Source organism: Micromys minutus (genome assembly GCF_963924665.1).
Source record: "Micromys minutus genome assembly, chromosome: 1".
In the NCBI taxonomy this organism is placed as follows: domain Eukaryota; kingdom Metazoa; phylum Chordata; class Mammalia; order Rodentia; family Muridae; genus Micromys; species Micromys minutus.
In genome coordinates this window covers 256,326,567-256,344,916 of record NC_137969.1, presented here as the reverse complement: position 1 = coordinate 256,344,916, position 18,350 = coordinate 256,326,567, and the positions used below count along the sequence as shown (strand labels likewise).

The window sequence follows — 18,350 nt, the reverse complement described above, 5'->3', positions numbered from 1 at the left end:
ATTCCTAGAGTTGCCTCCTTTTGTGATTTATTTATTGTTTCTCTCTACATTTAAATTCCTTTACCAGTTTGGTTATGTTTTCCTGTAGCTCTTTAAGTGATGTTTATGTTTCCTCTTTAAGGGCTTCAACTCATTTACGTGTGCTCTCCTGGATCTTCTATAATTTTAAGGGGGTTATTCATGTCCTTCTCAAGGACCTCAATCATTGTCATGAAGTATGATTTTATGTTCATATTTTGTTTTTATGGTGTGTTGGTAAATTCACTACTTGGGTGGATGGAGACCTAGGTTCTGATGTTGCCATGTTGCCTTAGTTCCCATTGCTTAGATTCTGGTGCTTGCTTCTTGATATTTTGCTATCTGTGATGTTATATTATCTTGCTGTTTCTGCCTGAAACTTGTCTCTTCTGAGGGTCTGAGGGGTCACTGGCTCAAGAGAGAGATTGCTCCTATGTTTTCATCTCTTTGTGGGCAAGCAGTGAGTGCTGATGGTGGTGACCTGGCTATGTCTCTGAGCCAGGACCAGTACTTTCACAGAGAGCTCCCTACTACCTGCACCCCAAGAGTTTCTGGTAGTCTCTCCCCAGATAGTAAGTGTGCAGTGAGTTGGGGTTCACCTGTGGGCTCAGGTGATAGAGAGCTTCTGAGGCTCTTCTGGGTGCTCAGAAGTCTGTCAGCAAGCCCCTAGTGCTGATGGCAGTGACCCAGCTCTCTCTCTGGACTAGAAAAGACCTGTTTACAGAGAGCAACCATCTACCTCCACCCAGATAGTTCCTAGCAGTCTCTGCCTGGATAGTCAGTTGGGGGGCAATTGGGCTTACCAGAGGTCTCAGGTGGAAGAGCACCTCTGAGGCTCTTCTGGGTTTGCAGCAGTCTGAAGGCAGGGCTTGTGTGACCAAGCTGTGATGGCAGTGACCAAGCTCTTGCTATGTGCTGGACAGTGCCAAAAACTGTTTCTAAGAGAAGGCAATCACTTAGCTCCTGGGAACCTGTTAGTACTTTGTACAAATTGTAAATAGCAATGCTTGGGGCCAATGGCTGGGCAGGCAGATAGAGGAGAGTCTTGAGAAATTTCTGAGCTTTGGACTAGGAAGAAAAAAAATAGGGGGTGAGGGAGAGGTAGAGTGGAAATAAGGAAGGGAGAAAGAGAGAAAAATGGGTGGCTAGGTAAGTAAAGGTTAGGAGAGGTGAAGAGAGAAAGATGCACAAATATAGGTGTTTGCTGGAGAGAAGAAGACATCATATGAAGGAGCTGGAAGAGGGCAGACCACTTTATTCAGAGAAGACAGGGTAGAGTATAGACTTTAGTAAACCATAACTCAGGATTATCAGCAGGTGGTGGATTAGTCACCTGCATGGTAGGTTATGACTCACCTATTGCACTATTCAAGGCATATCAAAATATTAAGGGTTTGTGTGGGTCTTTCATTCCTGAAAACAGACCATTGTGCACATAGCAAAATCTGCCATGGTGATTTGATTACTGCAGTTATGTTAGTGATTACATTGAGTCTGAGGATTGTTTTTGGTAGAAAAGTACATTTTCACTATGTTAATTCTACATATTCAGGACCATGAGAAACCTTTCTTGGTTTTGCCTCTGGAGTCCTGCTCTACAATCTCCCTTCCCCTGTCTCTATGAGAGTGTTCCCTTTCTCTTGTGCTCCCTCCCAACTCCCCACTCAAGCTTTCTTCTACACTGGCATGATGAGATTTTACAGGGCTGAGAACATCACCTTTCCTTGATGTCTGATAAGACCACCCTCTGGTACAAATTTGCTGCAATCATGGGTCTCTCCATGTGTATCATTTGATAAGAGGTTTAGCTTTAGGAGCTCTGGTGTGTATGGTTGATTGATATTGAGTTTAGTGCTCTCAACCAACCAAGAGACTGAGAACGGGACCCCCAATAAAGAAGAGAGAAAAGGAACTGAAAGAATTTAAGGGGTTTGCAACCCCACAGGACCAACAACAATATCACAGTTGTCGTATTGCTCCTGATAAAACTTCAAGTAGTTTATTAATAGAAAGAGAAAGGTCATTTGTTTCTTGTCCCTAATTTTATGAGAAATGTGTTAAGTTTCTCTCCATTTAAATGTCAAGTCTTGGCTTTTTTGTATTGCTGTGATTGGGTTTATTATGTGCCCTGAATCCCCAATTGGTCTAATACCTTTAAAATGGAGAAATCTTGGGTTTTTTAAGGGCTTTTAGCATTTAGTGAGATAACCATTTGATAATATTTATGCAGCTTTTTATACAGTGGATTATGTTGATGATTTTCATGAATTGAATCATCACAGTAGAGAGTTCCCTTTCTAATTTATTACATGATTGTTTACTAATAAATATTATACACATATGGAGTATACACACACAGACACACACATATAGACACATATATTTATGTGCATAGGTGTGTATGTGTGTGTGTGTGTGTGTGTGTGTGTGTTTAGAACAGTAAACCAAGAAGTGACTAACCATAAGGGATCTTGTCTACTAAAGAAAACAGATTGTCTATCTCTGTAGCCATTGACTACCTATAGTATTTTTATTTTCAGGTAGAGGTTTTCAAGGTTTTTCCCTTCAGTATGATGTGTTGTTTGAGCATCAGTATTGCTGAGATGTCATGTGTGCCAAATCTCATGTCTCTACCATCTCATCTGGTGTCCTCATCTGTCAAATTTCAGTCTTTTTGTCACCCCTTTATTATATTTCTGAAGCTTAGTGACCTAAATAAAAGTACATACTATAGTTCTGCTAAGGAAACAGAATAAGAAAGCAGTTTTGAGATTTCTGCAGAAGATATAAACAAGTACCACAAATTATAACTGAATAACATGCTGAAATTGAGAGTTCTTGAAAAGCTCAATCCTAAAGAGGCTATCTCCATAAATTCTCTCCCTTCAGGGCTCATTGAAACCCAAAGAACTGCAAACAGAAATGTCATAGTGTCAAAATGACTGGAAGATAGAAGGGGAACAGAGCTTCTACACCAATAACTATTAAGAGACACGTAGACATAATGTCTGTGCCAACATGCACAAGGCTGGGTAAGATCCTAGGGCTGAGGGAAGTGAACACAAGTCAACATCCCTCTTCCAGAATTATCCCTGACTGACTACCAATAGAAAAAAACATGTATTTTTTCCAACACTAAATAACTTTTTATAAAAGCCATTTATTACTTAAATGTGAAAGCAGACACACTGGATCTAATGGAAGAGAAAGTGGGGAACAGCCTAGAACACATCAGCCTAGAGGAAAGTTTCCTGAAGATAAACCAATAGCTCATGATCTAAGACTGACAAGTGATAAAGGGGACCTCAAGAAACTGAAAATCTTCTGTAAAGCAAAGGACAATATCAATATTAACAAATGCCAACCTAAAGGTGGGCAAATGGTCTTCACCAACTGTACATGTGATAGACCTAAAATCCAAAATAAACAAAGAGCTCATGAAGTTATATTCTAAAGGCAAAATAAGAAAAGTTTAAAATGGTGCACAGAACTAAACAGAATTATCAACAAAGGAATCAGTCATGTCCATGAAGTACTCCAAGAAATGTTAAACACCCTTAATCATCAATAAAGTGCAAATCACATAAACACTGAGATCCATTTTACACCAATCAGAATGACCAAAATCAAAGCTTCAATGAAAATATATTGTGCTAAGGATGAAGAGAAAGGGTTACCCTCCTCCATAATTGATGGCTTATAAACTAATACAACCAACTCTTGAAATTAAGGTGGGGGTTCATCAGAAAATTGAATACATTTCTACCCTAAAAGCAAGATGTACAACTCAAAAATATCAGTAGGAAACTTGTTCCACTATGTTCATAGCAGCTTATTTATTATATTCAGAAGCTATAAGCAATTCTGGTGTCCCTCAATTGAAAGATGGTACAAGAAAAAGTGTTTCATATACTCTGTTGAGTACTATTTAACTTTTAAAATCAAGGATATTTTGAATTTTCCTGGCAAGCAAATGGAATAAAAAATTACATTCTGATTGAATAAAAAAACCCCAAAGGAACTGAATGATATATATTAACTGGAAATAGGATATCAGCCAAAAAGCCAAGACTTCTGAGCCACATAATTATTTTGCAAAGGTTATACCTAAATATTTTTAGTAGACCTATTTTTTGTTGCTACAAGGAGTAACCTATAGTTGTGATATCCAAGTATTGATAGCAGAAATTTCAGGAAGTCATGACTCTGAGGAATAATCTAATGTTATTTTAAAGTTATAAATTCTAAAATTTCAACCTCCCCAAGTCTAAAGTATGTGGTGGTTTTAAGACAGGGACAAGGAATATGAAGAAGGCCACTGTGATGCTCTGAGTATAATAGTTGAAGCTTTGTCATGCTACAGGGTCCCATTCATACAGCAGGGGGTGCCATATTTCCAGATTTCATCCATATCTTTGAACAGCTGCATAGAAGCCCAAAATATTTCCTCTCTGTCCCGTCCTTCCTCTTCCTCCCCAGGGTACAGAACAAACAGCCAGTGTAAGGAGCAGCTGTTGACTCCTTTTTCACACAGCATCTTTGCTGCTGGGAACTGGGAAGAGCAGCACAGAGTCCGGCTGAAGCCCAGCACTGTTGTCTTTCTACTGCTTCTCTCATTCCCACTGCTTATGTCCCACCCAATGTAACTGTGTGTCCTTAATCCTCAGCATCCACACAGAATGAGGTGAGCATAGAAACAATATTGTATTTATGTCAGATACAAGACAACATTATTTTATCAGCTTTGTTCATAGTCCTGATTCTGATAACTATATGTTAATGTAACTTAGTAAGATTGATTTTGGTGTCTCATTAAGAGCACTTATGCAATGTGTTAAATGTGGGAAGTAAGCAGAATTAGATTTCTTTAATAATGCATAGTCCTATTAAGTTAGGAGTATAAAAGAGGAGAAATAATATTAAAATGAGAAAAGGACATTCATGGGATTTCTAAATATGGAGATCTGTGCTGCAGGTTCTTCATGCTAGAGCATCAAGGTTTTCAGTAAGAAAACGATACCAAGAAATCCAGGGATTTCATTTTAGTATGTACTTTTTCACATATGTTTATTTGACGTTTATGTATCATTTCTACTAAAAAATATATTAATTTAGTTATGTGTCTGTGTTTTGTGTAGGTATGTGCACATGAGTGTAGATACCTGAGAGGATAAACAATATTGGCTCAGTGAGGACCTAGAAGAATAGGTAGTTTTAGTGTTAGAAATAAGGCTCAGGTCCTTGCAAAGGCATTACATATGGCACTGATCAATCTTAACAAGGCTATTTATTATTATACCATCTGCTTCCCCATTTCTAATATAAGAATTTTAAATTTTCATATTATTGTAAGTAAACCACTTCTTCCTAATCTCCTCATCTACCCCTTTGTACTTTCTCCAAGTTTAGCATTTACTACATGATTTAAGTAAAGTGAAAATACCTGTTTTATAGTTTAAAAATGTATTTTAATTCTAAGAAATTAATCAGTAAAGGTCAGTTCATGGTAAGGGAATGCAGAGGAACATAAAAATCCAGGAACAATACTGCTTTGGACTCTGCAGGCAAGGAAGTACTGATATAAAGGTCTCAATATGCAGAGCAAAAAATCCACTTGAAAGGATAAAGCCATTGAATCTGAACACAGAGCAGGGCAACTGCATAATGAGTAGTTGCTGTAAGCCATTGTTACCATGTTATATGTATCAGGATCAGGTTTAGGCCGTGAGACTGAGAGCTGTGTGGGTGAGAACATCAGCGTGTAAATCCAGCTCAAGTAGAGGACTTAGAAGACAAATCAATCAGTATGAGGTCATGAACAGCAGATAGTGCAAGACATAGGCTCAGCTACCTAGGGTCAGAGATCCTTGTATATTTTTTGTGTATCCGGTTTAGTATAATATGAGTTTGGGAGCCTAGCAATATGCAAATCTATAGAAGACTTTAGAGTAGAAATCTGAGGCTAACCTCATATACCAGCAAGAAAGTGCCCAGTTTATCTCAAGGAACCACTGAGCCCCATTCTTAGACATTATGGATTATGTGTGGATCTGGCTTTTTCTAATGGCAGCTGCCCAAAGTAAGACATCAGAAACAAATGCTCCAAAAACACAGAAAAAGGTCCATAAAACCTCACTCCCCTCTCTTCTCTTCACAGGTGCCCAAGCACAGATCCAGTTGTTGCAGTCAGGACCTGAGCTGAAGAAACCTGGAGAGTCAGTGAAGATCTCCTGCAAGGCTTCTGGGTATACCTTCACAAAATACAGAATGCACTGGATAAAACAGGCTCCAGGAAAAGGCTTGAAGTATATGGGCTGGATCAACACTGAAACTGGGAAGCCAACATATGCTGATGACTTCAAAGTACGTTTTGTCTTCTCTTTGGAAACCTCTGCCAGCACTGCATATATGCAGATCACCAACCTCCAAAATGAAGACACTGCTACATATTACTGTTTGAGACACAGTGTGAAAACCACATCCTGAGTGTGTCAGAAATTATGAGAGGAATGTGGTTCAGCTGTGCCCAGATGAAAACATTCTCTCCTTGATACTTGACCACAATTACAATTTTAATGTAAAACAAATAGAAAATTTACACATGGTCAGCCATAGAATATTCTCAATGAGTTTTTGCCCATCCTGCTTCTAGAAAGAAAGAGAGCCCATTTTATTTCACTTTTATTTTAGTGTACAAGTACTCCTAATATGATAAATATCCATATGAATTTACTAAATTATCAACAAGTAATTATAAAATCATATCTGAGAGGCAGTAAAATCTGTCAGCAAGGAAGAATACCTGATGTCCTTCCACATGCAAATGAGTCATCCCTAATATGTCAAAAAAACAATAGAAAGCATGTGCCTCTACAACCCAGCATACTCTCAAATATTTATTAGGTCTTATTCACAAGGAATAAAGTACACAAGTTATTTACCAATCGTCATATAAAGGTATCTTCTTATTGAGCTGTAATACTCTAAGGAAGACTTTTCTCTCCTGAAATATTTGTGCTGAATATTGGTTCTGTCTAGCAAGTTGCATGTGAGCACTTGTCTGAACCTTCTCACTTCTTGTTGGCTGTAGCTTCAGCTCCCAGCCATGTATCCTGAGCCCTGTGACTCTTTAACCATCCAGGGACCTAGCAGTCACAGAAGGGTTCCTGCAGCCTGCTTTACTAAATATTTCTCTTGGAGAGCTATAAATCTTTTGGCCACTCTGGCCAGGCAGAAGCAAATTGTGTTCCTACCTACAGCACCCATTATGATGATAACTGGCACCCAGATATGAGACAAGAACAGGTGGTGTGCCATAATGTTTATCCACAGTAATTCACTGTGACCTCTTATTCTACCAGAAGGTTGATACCCACCCCATCCCCCACCCATCACAGCCTGTCAAGCATCCTCTTTTTTGTTTTGCTGTGCTTTCGATCAGATTCATGCCATGAATCTAAACAAGCTAAAGGGACATTTGATGTTTTTTGTCCAGAGTTACTCTCTGCTGAGGTTTGAATGATCCTTTATCCTGTATGAAACAACATCTTTTAATATGTATTGGTAAATAGAGTCTATTTAACTTCTGCATAAAACAAAAACAAATCTCATAATGGATTAGATACTTAAAAGCCATGAAACATCTCCCATTTTTTTTAATATAAAAGAAATGTTAATGGAAATTTAAATTTTGGAAATTGGGTTTTATTTCTCTTTTTAAAATTGGATATATTTTATTTATATTTTAAGTGTTATCTGCTTTTCTGGTTTCCCCCTTATTAACCCACTTTTCCATCCCCTCACTTTAGTGGAATGAGAGTGCTCCCAAAGCCACCCACTCCCCTCCACCTCTACACCCTCACATTCTCCTATACTGGGGCATTAAACATTGGCAAGAACAAGGGCGTTTTCTTCCACTGATGTTCAACAAGGCCATCCTCTGCTACATATGCAGTTGAAGCCATGGAGTCACTTATGGTACTCTTTGAATAGTCAATTAGTTCTTGGGAGCTCAGATTGGTTGGTGTTGTTCTTCTTGTGGGGTTTCTTTTTTTTTTTTTTTTTTTTTAATTTGGAAATCCCTTCCAACAATGCCTTTCCCCTCATCCCCAACCATTCATTGCCTCCATGAAGGTACTCCCTCTCACAACCACCTCTCCCACCTAAATACCGTAGTATTTACCTACACTGGAAAAATGAGCCTTTGCTGAACTAGAGGCTTCCCCTCCCACTGAGGGCAGAAAGTGCTATCCTCTGCTGCATATCTACCTCAGGCCATAAATCATTGCATGAGAGTAGATGCTGGTGAGAATGTGGAGAAAGAGCAGTACTTGTCCACTGCTGGTGGAATTGTACACAGGTATAACCACTCTGTAATCAGTCTGGCAGTTTCTCAGGAAGATGTACATAGTAGGATAGAGGACCCTGGTACAACACTCTTCAGCATATACTCATAAGAAGCTCCCACATCCAACAAAGACACATGCACAACCATGTTAATTGCAGCCTTATTTACACAAGCAAGAAGCTGTTAAGAACCCATATGTCCTCAACAGAGGAATTCATACAGAAATTTTGGTACATATAGATAATGGAGTACTACTCAGATATCAATAATTATGGCATCATGGAATTCTTCGGCAAATGTATGGAACCAGACCATTTCACCCTGAGTGAGATAACCTATTCACAAAAAATCATTCATAGTATGTACTTATTTATAAGTGGATAGTAAACCAAAAGGTTTGGAAAACCTAAGATACCATCCACAGAACTTATGAAGCTCAAAGAGAAGAAAGGTCAAAATTGGATGGCTAAGTATTTCTTAGAAGGAAGAACACAAAGTTTATGGGAGAAAATAAATGGACAAAGAGAGGACCAGGTATTGAAGAAAAGATCATACAGAGATTGATTGACCTGGGTTTACAACATATACTCGTCCAAATAAATATTATTGCTGGTGCCAAGTAGTATTTACTGGCAAGAATCTGATATGGATGCCTCCTCAGAGGCTCTGCCAGAGCCATACTTATACAGAGGAGGATGCTTGCAGCTAACCATCAGACTGAATAAGAGGAACCCAATGAAAAAGCAGGAGAAAATACTGAAGAAGCTGAAAGGTTCTGAAACCCATTGGGAAAAACAAAACTATCAAGTAACCATACTCACCACAATTCCAGGGACTTAAATACCAAGCAATGAGTTTGCATTTGCCAGTTCTTAAATCTGTGGAAAGGCGAAATATTTTCAAACTCTGTGGAATCCCAAAAAGACAATAGGCCAAGGGAACTTTCCTAGTTGGCAAGATATTTCTTTTCTCTTCTATGTCATAATAATACCTCATCACATAGAAAAACAGGAATAACAACAACAGCAGCAGTAGCAGTAGTCACAATACCAAGAACAAAACATGTGACCAGTGAAGCCATTTGTCTTCCTGAGTGGATTCTTTCAGGGAGAAGCTTAAAGTCATCATATAACTGGTAGAAGAACAGCTTCTATTTAAACATGTCTGCTAAATATATAACAGAGGCACATCCTCCACTGCATTAATGGCAGCCTTGTTTGTTAAAGTCAGATGCTGGGAAGAACTGAGATGTCCTTCAACAGAGGAATAGATGCAGAAAATGTGTCAACTTTCACAATGAAGTAATCAGTTATTAAAAACTATGACTTTATGAAATTATCAGGCAAATGGCTAGAACTAGAAAATATCAAATATCATCCCAAGTAAAGTCACCCAATAGTAAAAGAATACACAAAGCATGCACTCACTGATAAATGGATATTAGCCCAAACAGATCAGATTACCTAAGTTCCAACTCATTGATCACATGAAGCACAAGACCAACAAGGAGATGCTTCAGTCAAAATAACATCATGAGAAAATACAGACACAGAATTTGGAGCAGGGATTGAGGAGAGGGCCACACAGTGACTGTGGGGATCCATCTTATGTACTGTCACCAAACAGAGACAATAATATAGATGCCAACAAGTGCGTGCTGACTGGTTCCTGGTATAGCTGACTTCTGATAGATCTTGTCAGACCCTGGAAAATACAGTCATATGTTCTCAACCAATAATTGAACTGAGGTTTGAGTCCCCAAAGGAGAAGTTAGAAAAAGGACTAAAGGACCAGAAGAGATTTGTAACCAACAAGAAGACCTACAGTATCAATCAACCAGACGCCCCAGAGCTCTGAGAGAGTAATTGACCTAGCAAAGAAAACACATTAAAGCACCATGTTGATGCTAACCCCAGAGGCTCAGACTGACCCAGAAACAACTCACAGTGTGAAGTTCAAGAAAAAAAAAGAAAAGAAAACAAAACAAAACAAAAAAAAAAAAAAAAAAAAAAAAAAAAAAACAAAAACAAAGTCATGCTCAATCCTTACACACCAAGATAACATTGACTAATTCCGGGTTACACCCTGTTTTACATTGTACTTTTTGCTCATTGTAACTAGTAAGACCTTAATGCGGAGTATCAAACCTTAAAAAAAAAAAAAAAAAAAAAAAAAAAAAAAAAAAAAAGCCAAGCACTGACACAATTGTATTTGTATACATTTATGCAAAAATGTTTAATTTTTTTTTATTTTATCTTTGTTTTTTAAAATAAAGTTTAAATAAATAAATAAAATATTAGTCAGGAAAAATAAATAAATAAAGCACCAATGTCTTATGAAACATTTGTAGCAGAAGAAGGTTTTAAAGCCACCAATGAGAAAATAAATCCTTGGCCCTGGGAAGGCTCAATATGACATTGTAGGGAAGGTCCACTCCAGAGAGATAGGAGGAAGTAGGTGGGTCAGGAAACACTCACATAGAGACAAAAAAGGAGGAGGGTATGATGGGGGGATTCCAGAGGGGAAACTTGGAAAGAGCATCTTTGAAATGTAAGTAAAGAAAATATCCAATGAAATATAAATGCAAAACAAATAAAAACAAAACAAAACAAACACACAAACAAAGTGTCTGCTTGGTCTACATGGATCACATGTGTATATGGTATTAAAAAAAACTAGAGCTAATATAATATATGAGGGCAATTGATAAAAACAGTGAAATCTAGGGCTTTTCCCAACTCTGATTAACACCTAAAGCATCTCTGATAACATCCTCTATTAGCAATAGACTGGAAGATGTCTTTTTCCACAACTCTCTCCACCCCTACACTGCACACCCTTGGCATTCTCAGTGTCATACATTAACAAAGCTGATCAAGCCTCACTCTATGAATGAATTGTTCTCCCTTAGGGACTGGATGGCACTCCAACCATTTGTCTGGAGTCAGTGACCACTGTATAAAAACTTTGTGGTTTGTTCAGGTGTTGCTGTTGGTGGTTTGCCTCTCAGTGGCAAATAAGAGGTGGAATGATTTAAAGAATTCTGGGAGACACTGCGGCAACGTTTGAAATAGAAATATATTATTCAATTACACTTTCTCAATCTCTCTCTCTCTCTCTCTCTCTCTCTCTCTTCTCTCTCTCTCTCTCTCTCTCTCTCTCTCTCTCTCTCTCTCGTGTGTGTGTGTGTGTGTGTGTGTATGTGCTCCTTGAGAAGATGTAAACAGTAAACAATTGCAGCAAAACACCTCAGGACATCAAAAGAGAGTCCTTGAAAAGCTCATTCTTATATAGGGCATCTCCATGAATTTCCTCCTTTGGGGCTCATTGAAATTTGAAGAATTAAGACAAAAATGCAGAGAGATTCAAAGGGGCTGGAGGATATAAGGAAAGACAGCATTTCTACACAAGTAAAAATTAAGACACATAGACATAATGTCTTGTGACAACATGCACAAAGATGGGTAAGATCCTAGTGCTGAGAGGAGAAGTGAACACAAGACAGTGTCCCTAACCCAGAATTACCTCAAACTGATGACAATGGAAAGGGTAAGAATTTTCCAGTAACATCTATCTGGATATAAAAGACAATTTTTACCTCAACATGAAGCAAGTTACACTGAATATAATAGAAAAGTGAGAAATATCTTAGAACACATCAGCCCAGGGGTATGTTTCCTGAAGATAAAACTAATAGCTGAAGCTTTAAGATTGAGAAGTAATAAGGGAGGACTTCATAAAACATAAATCCATTTATAAGGCACAGGACAGTGTAATTGGAATAAATAACAACCTACAGATTGGTAACTCTACATTTGATATAGCTAATATACAAAATATACAAAGAATTTAAGAACTTACACTCCTAAAGACAATATAAAATTTTAAAACAACGGGTTCAGAATTTTCAACAAAGGGAACTGTCATGTCTAAAAAGTACTAATAGGAATGATAAATGTCCTTAGTTATCAGTGAAATGCAAATAAAATAAACTCTGAGATACATTTTACACCAATAAGAATGACGAAAATCAAAAGCTGAGTGGAAGTATATTGTGATAAGGGTGAGGAGAAAGGGGGACACTCCATGGCTAGTGGGATTACAAACTGATACAACCACTGTGGAAATCAAGCTGGTTTCCTAGCACCTTATTCATTATAGCCAGAAACTGAAAGCAATCCAGGTTTTCCTTCATTGAATAATGGGCTGAGAAAATGTTTCATTTACACCATGCAGTAGTTTTAGCTCTTAAATAATGAAGACATCATGAATTTATCTGGGAAATGTATGGAATTAAAAACTACATCCTGATTGAGGTAACACAAACCCCAAAGTAAATGAATGGTAAGTACTCACTGAAAAGAGAATATCAGCCAAAAAGTCAAGTCTTCCCACTATATCAATATCTGGCAAAGGCTATTTCTATATATATTTTAGTAGACCCCTTCTTTTGTTTTTCACAATGAATTACTTATGGTTGTGAATTCCAAGTATCAGTAACTTCAGTAAATTCAGGAAGTCATGATTTTGAGGCATATTCCAAAAATATCAGAAAATAATAAATCCTGTGATTTCATCTTCCCCAGTTTCAAAATATAAGGTGATTGTAAGATAGAGACAAGGAATGTGCAGGAGGCCATCATGAAGCTCTGATTATAATGCTGGGAGCCTTGCCATGGCAAGGATCATATTCATAGAGCAGGTGGGGCCAACTTATCAGACTTTATTTATAACTCTAAACAGTTGTATAGAAGGCCATAAAATATTTTCTCTTAGCCCTACCCTTCCTCTTTCTTCCCTTCATACAGAACAAACTGCCTGTGTAATAGCAATTTTTGACTCCCTTTGTCAAATAGCATCTGTGCTATTCAACCCTGGAAAGTGCAGTACAAGAGTCTGGTCTGTGCACAGAACTGTTGTATTCTATTTCTTCTCTCATCCCTACTGTTTTGTTCTGCCTCCAAATTGTGATTTGCTATCGTTAATCCACACTATCAGCACAGAGTGAAGTTTGTATGAAACAACAGTATTGCACTTTAAGTCAAACACAAGACAACTTTGTTATCACCTCTGTTCATAGTTCTTTTTCTGATGATTATATGTTAATGTTACTTTGTAATGTTACTTTTGGTGTCTCATCCTGAGCACTTGTGTCCAAGTATTAAAAGTAAATAGTAAACAGAGAAAATCAGAAATAATATTTAAAAAAAAGATTTTCATAGGACATCTAAATATGCTGCAGTTTCTTCATGTCACAGCATCAAGGTTGTGAGTTAGAAAATGAAACCAACAAATCCAGGGTTTATTTTTTAGTACGTGATTTTTCACATATGTTGATTTACTGTTTAGGTATTTACTGTTTAGGTATTCTTTTTATTCAAATATTTACATTTTATTTTTATATCTCTGTGTTTTTTTTGTATGTATGTGCACATGAGTGTAGATACCTGAGAGAAGAGAAAGAATTGGCTCAGCCAGGACCTGGAGGTATAGGTAGTTTCAGAGCTAGCAAAAAAGAAAAAAAAAAAAAAACCCACTCAGGTCCTTTCAAAGACAGTACCTGTGCTTAGTCATCTATCCATCCCATAAGATCTCTAGAATATTTTTTATACAACCTGCTTTCCCATTTTGTGATGATTTTAATATTTCATATTAATATAAGCACATCAGCTTTCCTGAAACTACTCATCTACCCCATGGCACTTCCTCAAAGTTTTAGCATTTACTACATGATCTCTATAAGATCAAAACACACATTATATAATTTATAAAATGAAATGTACCTTAATTGTACAAATTTTATAAGGAAATGTCAGTCCCTGGTATGGGAATGCAGACTACCATATAATTTCAGGAACAGTATCTATTTTGACTGGCAAGCAAGGCAGCATTTATATAAATGTTTCGATTTGCAGAGGGGAGAATCCATTGCAGATATTGAAGCCATTGAGTCTGAGTACAGAGCAGAGCAGCCACCACTTAATGAGTGGTTGCTGTAGGCCATTGTTACCCTGTTATGTGTATAAGGCTCAGGATTAGTCAGTTTGATTGAGAGGTGTGTGGGTGAGAACATAAGTAAATCTGGCTCAAGTAGAGGACTTAGAGGACAACAAAATAAGCATGAAGTCATGAGCAGTAGATACTATACTACTTATGCTCTGCATCCTAGGGTCAGAGATTTTTACATATCTAATTGTATATCTGGTGTAATTCAATATGGGTTAGAGAGCACAGCAATATGCAAATCTATAGAAAACTTTAGAATAGAAATCTCAGGCTCACCTCACATACTAGCAGGAGAGAGCCCAGTTTGTTCCAAGGAACCCCTGAACCCCAGTATTAGACATCATGGTTTGGGTGTGGAACTTGCTACTTCTGATGGCAGTTACCCAGAGTATGAGATCAGAAACAAATGCCCCAAGGTAACCAAGGCATTTTCATAAATGCTCACTCTCATGTGTTCTTTTCACAGGTGTAGTTGGTGCAGTCTGGACCTGTGCTGAAGAAGCCTGAACATTCAGTGAAGATCACTTGCAAGGCTTCTGCGTACACCTTCACAGACTATGGAATGTGCTGGGTTAAATAGACTCTATAAAAAGGCTTGAAGTGGAAGGGCTGGATCAATTTCGAACACAAAAAAGCCAACATATGCTGAAGACTTCACAGGACACTTTGTGTTCTCTTTGGAAACAACTGTCAGGTCTGCATATATGCAAATCAGCAACCTCAAAAATGAGAACATGGCTATGTATTTCCGCCAAAGATAATTAGCATTCTCCCTCTATCACAGTGAGAATATTTTGAAATATGTTGTATTTGTAATTTGTTTATTCACATTTTAAATGTTATTTCCCTTCCTTGCTTTCCCCCCACAAAGCCCCTGTTCCTTTGCCTCTCCTTCTCAATTATATGAGGGAGCTACCACTCACATTCATCATGCTAACATTCACCTACCCTGGGGCATAGACGATCCACAGGACAAAGGGCCTCTCCTCTGATGCCAAATAAGGTCTTCTTTGGCAAGATATTTATCTGGAGCCATGGCCCCTCCATGTGTACTGGTTGGATGTTGGCTCTTGGCTTGGTTGATGTTGTTCTTCTTATGGTGTTGGAAACTTTTTCAGCTTCTTCAATCCTTTTCTTAACTCCTCCATTGTGGCTGCTGTGCTCAGTCCGATGGTTGGCTATTAACATTCACATATCTATTGGTCAGAAAATAGAATAGCCTCTTAGGGCACCTACACCAGGCTCCTGGCAGGCAGTGTTCCTTGGAATCAGCAATAGTATCTTGGTTTGCTCTCTGCAGATTTGGTGTATCCTCAGGTGCATCACACTCTGGATAGTCTTTCTTTCAGTTTGTGCTCCACTATTTTTTCTGCATTTGATTTGGTCAAAAATAATTATGGGTCAATATTTTTGAGATGGGTGGGTGGCCCCAAATATTAAATGTGGGTTATTGGCTTTGTATTACAGAAGTTTCTCTGTTTTATTAGGTACTACTTATCAATTATTGATCCTAAATTCTGCTTCACTAGAGGTCTGTGTAGTAATTTCCCACTATTCTTCACCCCATGCAACTGAGCAACAGGCTCTATCCAAATTTCTCTTCTATTTGGTTCAGTGTATCAGGATTTAGTTGGAGGTGCTTGATCAACTTCAACATGAGTTTTGTTCAAGGTGACATATGTGAATCTTTGTTTGTTTTTTTTTTGTTGTTGTTTTTGTTTGTTTACTTTTTTACCTACCACCTGCCAGTTAGACAAGAAATATTAATTGAAGATGCTTTATTTTATTCATTTAATAATTTTTTTTTACTTCTTCTTCAATGATATTGTCCAAAAGTATGTGGATTTATTCCTGGTTCTTCCATTCTATAACATTTATCACCTTGTCTGTCTCTCCACCAACAGCATGCATTTTTACCACTATAGATCTGTTGTATAGCTAGAGGTCAGGAATGAATTTGAAAATGTGGAACTCAAGAACTTTAACAAGTAGAAGGGTCCAAGTAAGCATGCCTCAGTACCACTTGATAAATAAAAGTAAACAATCAGAGGCATGCAGAGTCTGAGGGGAGTCTAGGTGAAAGAGGTAAAGTGCTGGGGAAAAGAAGAATGTGATCAGCTATTGGTTGGGGGAGAGAAAAGAAGCCCTGAGTGACCAAAAATGAAAAAGGATAGAAAGAGTCAACCTAAGTAAGTAAAAGTTGGGGGTACACTATAGAATTTGCCAGAATCCTAGGGGGTGAGAGACACTCAGGCCTCAAAGGGAGATACACCATATGAAATGCCTAACAGTGGGGTGAATGGACTTTTAGGTCCACCTGAGGTAGAAAGACAGAACATCAAGTGACTGATGGGGTTGCCATATCACAATCAAAAATTCTCCTAGAATTATTCTTGATCAAAATAATTGCAGAAACAAAAATGGAGAAGAGATTTAGGGAATGGAGTTCTGGTGACCAGCCCAAATTAGAATCATTTTAAAGGTGAATCTCCAGGGACTGACACTACTAATGATCCTCTAGTGTGCAAACAGACGAGCCTGGCTGCCCTCTGAGAGGCCCAACAAGCACTGGAAATTGTCTGAATCAGACAGTTACCAAAGGATAGAAGCCAGGAACCACTATGTTTGAATCTGGGAAAAGTCAGAAGAAACCGAGGAAAAGATATGCATAGAAAGACTAGATTTGTCAACTAACCCTCCTGAGATCTCTCAGACACTGAGCCTCCGATGAGCTGGAATACACTAGCTGATATATGACCCCTGGGACATACGCAGCAGAGGACTGACTGCTCTCAACTAAGTTACTGATCATGATCCTCAAGGTTCTAGAGGCAAAAAGGAGAGGAAAGGTCTGGTGAAGTCGGAGGTGGGGGTGGGGACAACTTCTTGCAGAAAGGAGACCAGGAATTGGATGAGGAATTGTCAGAGTGCTAACTAGAAGAGGGAAAGTTACTGGACTATAGAAAAATATAAAGATCATTAAGAAAAAAAGAATTTTGTAGAAGCTAATATTTAAAATGTCTTCTTAATGGCTGAAATTAAGAACATGTTAAAATGCACACACACACACACACACACACACACACACACTCACACAGGATTTTTTTTTAACAAAGAACCTTTTTCAGGTTATGTTGCTGGGGCTTCTCCTGAGCTTTGTGTTTGCTAAATGCTCTGAGAATTTCAGAGATGTTTCTAGGAGCTTCTAGTCCTAGAACTTATTTGGAACCTCAAAGGTGCTGCATGCCATGAACTCAGCAGCTTACAACTTCTCTTAATTTCTTTTTTTTTTTTTTTTTTTTTTTTGTTAGCAATTCCTTATCTTTATTTTCTGTTTTAAGACCAGTAAAGAAACCAAAGCACATATAAACTTGTTCAACTATGACAATGTACATCATATTAAGGTACTGGAGGCTCTCTTTCAATTACTTTGCGTTATATACTAAAAGTCAAATGCACACATTTTATCACCAGTCTCATTTCTGTGAGGCATTTACAAGTCTTACTGAAGAACTCTTTTTTTTTTTTTTTAAACGATTTTATTTTTCAAAACAAAGATAGATGTAAAGATTTTAAACATTTTTTGCTTAAAATTATACATTTTTGTCAGTACTGTTTTTTCAGACATTAAAATAAATTTTACATAAAACCATGTGAATATGTTTTTTAGTCTGTACTTGATTTTTTTCAAGGGCTTGACAGTATGCATTGAAAACGTACTAGTTGCAATAAGCGTAAAGTACATGCAAAACAAAACGCAACATGGAAATAGTCAAAGTCTTCTTGTTTTGTGAATATATGTATAGTTTTTGTTTTCTTTATTTCTTGGACTTCATACAGTCTGTGAGTTGTTTCTGGGGGAGTGCAAGCCTCTGGGGTTAGCATCCCACTATCAGTGACTGCATATTATGTCTGTTCTTTTGTGACTGGGTTATCTCAAATTTCTGATTGGTTGTCAATGGAATACTGACATAAGATA

The 18,350-nt window shown here is 37.8% G+C and overlaps 1 gene segment (V, D, J or C); it reads left to right on the top strand.

Moving 5' to 3' along the window:
- The first annotated feature begins 6,051 nt into the window (after nt 1–6,051).
- LOC308418296 (immunoglobulin heavy variable 7-4-1-like) lies at nt 6,052–6,504 on the top strand. The segment is given in 1 exon: nt 6,052–6,504.
- Nucleotides 6,505–18,350: the final 11,846 nt, after the last annotated feature.